This window comes from Manis javanica, chromosome 1 (genome assembly GCF_040802235.1).
Source record: "Manis javanica isolate MJ-LG chromosome 1, MJ_LKY, whole genome shotgun sequence".
Lineage (NCBI taxonomy): Eukaryota > Metazoa > Chordata > Mammalia > Pholidota > Manidae > Manis > Manis javanica.
In genome coordinates, this window is record NC_133156.1 from 153,794,578 (window position 1) to 153,801,250 (window position 6,673).

General features: G+C 41.4%; 1 pseudogene; it reads right to left on the minus strand.

Moving 5' to 3' along the window:
• Positions 1-5,138: 5,138 nt before the first annotated feature.
• Positions 5,139-5,894, minus strand: LOC108390926 (14-3-3 protein zeta/delta pseudogene; annotated as a pseudogene).
• Between the last annotated feature and the right edge of the window lie 779 nt (positions 5,895-6,673).

A 6,673-nucleotide genomic window follows, 5' to 3' on the forward strand; every position in this document is an offset into this window, starting at 1 on the left:
ATGCACTTCTCCCTTGTAGCTAAGGGATGGGCACAGAGGGCATTAAAATATCCTTTAACACTGGTCTCTAAAGGCATGTGGTGGAGACTCAGCCAAGGCAGAGATATGGTATTACTGACTTACTGCATGATGCAAACAAAAGATGTGAGTCCCTTTGTGGCCAGTTCACGGATGTCCACATGTTCGTGAAAAGGAAGGGATGGCACCAGCAGACAGAATGGGCATTTCCAACATTGTTCAGCTAGGGATTCTGCAATTTAGAGGGTTAATGACTAGTTGAAGTGAAATCAGACCTCACACCCAGTAATGGGCTTTGAAATTTAGATCAGAGTTAAGGGAGACCTGTCATCCTATGTGAAGGCAGGCAGGCCAGACACAGGGGATGACAGTGAGAAGACACACGGAGTAGGTGAGCAGAGAAAGCTTTGACAGGCTGCTCCTGTGGAGCCCAAAGAGAGGTGAAGCATGAGATTTCTTCCAGGATGCTCGCATTCAGTGTATGTCACCATCCAGGAAGGAACAAAGATGAGTTTGAAAAATTGCCTGCAGTTCTCTTTAATCACCTTCAGTTAGGATGGAGATAAACTGACTGTTGGGAAACCAGGAGGGACATGGAAAACTTGCTGAAAATAGGTAATGACTTTATGCACAGAGAGTGCAAAATGTTCCCTTATATTTGATAATTCCATTAATTATCTGGAGCTGACCTCTGGAGTCTAGAATCTCATAATGACATCACACAGGCAGTGTGTGACCACCTCAAGATTGCATGCAGAATAACTTAGTTTTCCATAATAATCAGGTGTTGGTGTTAATTCAAAGTAATAATGACTGACATTTATTGAGCCCTTAGTAAGCACAAGCAACCATAACAAGAGCCACATCACTATGAAGAGTTACTGTTATTATCCTCACTTCACAGCCCAGGAAACTGAGGCATGGGAGCATATAAACCACACAGCCAGAAAGGAGTGGAGTAGAATTTGAAGCCCAGCAACTTGCCTTTAAAATTCATGTCCCTAATTACTGCATTAAATTTCCTATCATCATAACCTTTCAAACTTCCATAAATAAATCTAAATGTTTTTTTTAAAAAATCTGAAATGCTGGGATTTCATTTTCCAATATTATATTTGGATTTAATAAATCTCCAGATTATCAACTAGACACCCATTGTACACAAGTGGTTTAATAAAAATGCTTTAGTTGTCTATAATATGAATCTCTCATACCCACTTAAACAAAGGAGAAAAGTAGGCTGGGGATGTTGGTGGAGATGGTGTTATTGTGTCAGGGAATGAAATGGCCAGTGACTGCCTGGACCAGACATCTCTGCATCTACATGCTCAAGAGATGTCATCAAATGTATCCCTCATTCACTCCATCTGTCATCTCTGCTTTACTGTACAGTTGGCCACAAAGGTGATTCCCCAGGCCTACCTGGTCCTTAATGCCCATGACCAGAATGAGACAAACCCCGTGTTCCTGGGCTCAGATGGATACATGGTAAAGTATTCTGCTCAGGTCACCAGCATATCACTTGTCTGGTCCCTAGTCAAGGGGTGTTCTGATCAGGGAGGAGAGGAGGACTCTGAGCTTGGTCTTCCCACCACGTTAGGAAAGGGTAGTTCCCAAAAGGAAAAGATGAGTCCTAGTCCCTCACAAGGACAAGAGGAACTGGTTAGGCAGATAATAACAAATGTCCCCTATACCGTTAAGCTGTCTATCTGATCTGATGGGAATGGCAAGGAAAGGAACCCATTACTCACCCCTTCCCGTAAGGCCTTCCTTGGACACAGGATTTCCACTGTTAATGACTTCCTTAGGATAGGGCATTGAGGGTACTTTTTAAAATGGCAAATATGTTGTATGGGAAAGCAGACAAATTAAGCCATTGTCATGCATTATCAGTTTATTAGGAAAGAGCTTTTTCAGATTGTCCATTTTCTCTCCTAGTTTTGCCCAAGGCAGGCTCTGAGTAATACATGCTTCTGAAGTGGTGGGTTCAATCACTAGTCAAAGAAAGAAAATGAATTGGCCTTTGAGGATATTAATCCTGTAGTGTGGGCTCAGGATGAGATGAGAGTTAACTCAGAAATCGTGACTGCTATTCCCTGCAAGTTACTGGGATGGCCTCAGGAGGGTAGGAGTCACCAGACACTGGGAGTAGTAACCATGGCAGCCTGACACTTATTACCTGGCACTCTGCTAAGCATGTTACCTAAATTATCCAATCTAATCTGCTCAAGAAAGCTGCAAGCTTCACACTTTCATTAGCCTCATTTTGTGGCAGAGGAAACTAAGTGACTCGGTGCCCGTCAGATGACTATTAGGCTGTGGGGTAGGATGTACGCTCACAACTCCTAGACTTCAAGGCCACGGGGATACTGTCAGGCTACAGCAACCAGGATGCCAGAGTAAGTGTGTCCACTGAGGGAGGATTCACATAGACGAGATCTGGGTGTCCTTCCAAAGCTGGGGCCCAGGGACCCTGCAGGTCATCAGAGATGCTTTGTGGAGGTGCCAGCATCATTGTTGGTATGTGGCTCAACACCACTTCATGGCTTCTCCCCCAGTCACTGGCACTCACTTGCATTAGCAGCTTCCACAAAGAAGTATTTCCTGGGTTTAAAAAACTTAGATAGCTAACAAGAAAACAACATAGAGGGTAATCACTAACACCTTGTTGCCAAAGCCAAACGGGAACTGGAGCCTAATCAACTGGCTGTATTTGTCTTTCCCAGAAGCTAGTAGTGGTCACAACCCCCAGGCCAGGTCCCTGCAAGAGGAGTATGGCAGGGCAGGACACCGTGTCTGAAGAAGGAAGTACAGCCCTAAACTGGGAACCTGCCATCCCCATCAGTGACAAAGCTGTACTGAGACTGCACCCTGTATCCTACTTACTATACTTGCAGTGCTAGTCTTTGGGTGAAAGATGACATTTTGTAAAAAAAAAAAAAAAATCAGATGATAAATATATTGAGCTTGGGAATCTGGCTGGCTGGAAACCCATAAACTTGCATCATCTGGAAAATACTACACCCTGTATTTTACATGTTAACATTTTTTGTATTAGCCTAAAGTCTAATTACACCTGCCTATACTCCTGTTTTTTAACTAGATCTGGAATCCTGAGCGATTTCCATATCACACAGGATGTACTTTTTCAGAAGCTGAGTGAGTTTTATGCTATAAGTAGGCTAAGGCTCACAAATCACATCCCTGCAAAACAGGTATCCTGGCTGTGCAAGCACCCAAACACGTGTGTACACTGAGGTTAGACCAAATGTTTGCTCTGCACCAGCTATGAGAAATAAGTATTTATGACCCAGAGTATCTGGATCCCTACCTCATACCTCAAACACATAGAATAATGCTAGACAGACTTGAGGTTGTCACATTTTAAGTTCTGAATGGGAGTCCTTTCAAATTTATCAAAAGATTGATAAATTTGATATGGTAATGAAAACTCCTATGGAAAAAAATGATAAAGCAAGACAAAGACAATAAGAAAAAATACGATGATATCTTTTTATTTTTTATTTATTTTTAATTTTTTTACTAAGGTATCATTGATATATACTGTTATGAAGGTTTCACAAGAAAAACAATGTGGTTATCACCCTTATTATTGAGTCCCCCCATACCCCATTGCAGTCACTGTCCATCAGTGTAGTAAGATGCCACTAAGTCCCTATTTGTCTTCTCTGAGCTACACTGTCTTCCCCGTGACCCCACACACACCATGTGCACCAGTCATGATACCCCACAATCCCCTTCTCCCTCCCTCTCCACCTGCCCTTCCCCACCCTCCCCTTTGGTAACTGCTAGTCCCTTCTTGGAGTCTGTGAGTCTGCTGCTGTTTTGTTCCTTCAGTTTTGCTTCATTGTTATGCTCCACAAATGAGGGAAATCATTTGGTATTTGTCTTTCTCTGCCTGACTTATTTCACTGAGCATAATACCCTCCAGCTCCATCCATGTTGTTGCAAATGGTAGGATTTGTTTCTTTCTTACAGCTGAATAGTATTCCATTATGTATATGTACCACATCTTCTTTATCCATTCATCTACCGATGGACACTTAGGTTGCTTCCATTTCTTGGCTATTGTAAATAGTGCTGCAATAAACATAGGGGTGTATATGTCTTTTTATTTTTTTTTAGTTGAAAAGTCCATTCATAAAACTTTTATTCCACTTACATGAACTTAATACACATGTTCCTAACAATTATGCTTGGATTGTTCATGAAAATTTCATAAGACATTAAACAAAGCTAGCCATTTTCTCAAGTTATTTCCCTGTTAACTATTTTTATACAGCACAATCATGATAGGCAGGTATCAAAAGAAAAAGTCATAAAAGCCACAAAAAACCTTAAAAAAGTTTATTTTTTGTTGCTGCGCTTGATATACATGAAGTTAACTGATATCCAGCAATTCATTTTTACTGCATCTTTACATGTACATTTGTTCTTAGGTTGCCTAAAACATTTAAACACAAATAAAATGAGTGTAGCAAAAGTAGTGAAAGCAAACAGCAGGTAACTTTACAAATAATAGAATGTGAACTATTTCTGCCCTTATTCAGAGTAAACTGGGTCACAACTAAAGGAACCCTTCTGCAGCTGCAGTCAAAGGTGTGCACACTGACGCTGAGTATTCCACAGATATACATGGTTCAATATGTAATATCCATGGAATATCCATTTCTACTGAAGCCTTGTAAGTCCTCCAAACTTTAAATACCCACAATAACTGCACCTGTGACTGGAACCAAGTATCCCTTTTATTCCCCGCTGGGACAAACCAGTATGTAGGCATTTTTCTTTGCTGAGACATGGAAGCAGTTTTAACACTGGCCCTTGTGAAGCCACAATGTACCGAAGCACTATGCCAAACATTTATAACTTGTATAAAAAATTCCACATCCCCATATTGGCCACCTCAAGATGAAAACAGATAACTCCTTAAATGTTAACTGGCTCTGCTCCCCTAATATTACACATAAAAACCACATGGGAAATACAGAAAAAAAATAACACAAACCTGTCATGAATTGTAAACAAAAAACTATTTGTGGGACAGCATGGATGACAAATGGTCTACTGTGTATATTTTAGAATGAGGCAGACAAAAGCTAGAAGACTGGGTAATTTTCCCCTCCTTCTGCTTCAGCTTTGTCTCCTGGGTGTCTGATGTCCACAATGTCAAGTTGTCTCTCAGTAATTGCATTATTAGCGTGCGGTCTTTGTATGACTCTTCACTTAATGTGTCAAGTTCAGCAATGACTTCATCAAAAGCTGTCTTTGCAAGAGAGCAGGCTTTCTCCAGGGAGTTCAGAATCTCATAATAGAACACAGAGAAGTTAAGGGCTAGACTCAATCTGTTAGGATGTGTTGGCTGCATTTCCTTTTTGCTGATTTCAGAAGCTTCTTGGTATGCTTGTTGTGACTGATCCACAATCCCTTTCTTGTCATCACCAGCAGCAGCCTCAGCCAAGTAATGGTAGTAGTCTCCTCTCATTTTCAAATAGAAGACTTTGCTTTCTGCTTGTGAAGCATTGGGGATCAGGAACTTTTCCAAAAGAGACAATACATCATTGCAGATATATCTTAGCTCAGTCTCAATTTTCTCTCTGTATTCTCGAGCCATCTGCTGTTTTTTCTCAGCACCTTCTGTCTTTTGCTCAATATTTGAGATGACTCTCCAAGATGACCAGTGGGCTCCTACAACATTTTTATAAGCAACTGAGAGAGGATTCCTCTCTTCATTGGATAATTCAGCTCCTTGCTCAGTTACAGACTTCTACAGACTTCATGCAGGCTGCCATGTCATCATACCACTCAGCCTTCTCTGCCAGTTTGGCCTTCTGCACCAGCTCATTTTTATCCATGACTGGATGTCCTAGCGAGCGCCTACAGGCGGCCTTGGATAGGGACCCACTCCCCAGGCCTGGCCCTCCCACCGTGGCGCCAGGCATGGAGGCTGTGCAGTGGAGCTGCATATGTCTTTTTGAATCTGGGTTGTTTTCTTTGGGTAAATTCCTAGAAGTGGAGTTCCCAGGTCAAATGGTATTTTGATTTTTAGTTTTTTGAGGAACCTCCATATTGCTTTCCACAATGGTTGAACTAGTTTACGTTCCCACCAGCAGTGTAGGAGGGTTCCTGATGATACCTTTTTTAAATAGGCAATTCACACAAAAGATATAAATGACAAATACTATAAAAATTATGTGGAATACTACTCAGCAATAAAAAGGGCAAATGACTGATGCATGTATTATGCATAACTGTATTATACATCATAAGGGCATTCTTTATGTTGAATGAAAAAAGCTGACCTCCACAAGTTATGTGCTGTATGATACTATTACATAGCATTCTTGAAACATCAGAGCTAGAGAGATGAAGAGTATATTAGTGGTTTCTGGGGAACAGGGATGGAGTGGGGGTGGTGCTCTGTGCTTCTGTACACAGTAGTTCTTTCTTTGTGCTTCTGTACCTTGACGGTAGTGGAGATTATACAGATCTTGACATGGGATCCATGCACAGGATGAAATTGCAGAGAATGATTTCCTACACCCACCGCACACACTAAGGGGTGCATAGAAAAACTGGTCTGAACTAAGTGGGATCCATAGTACTATTAAGAGCACTGTATCAGTGTCACTCT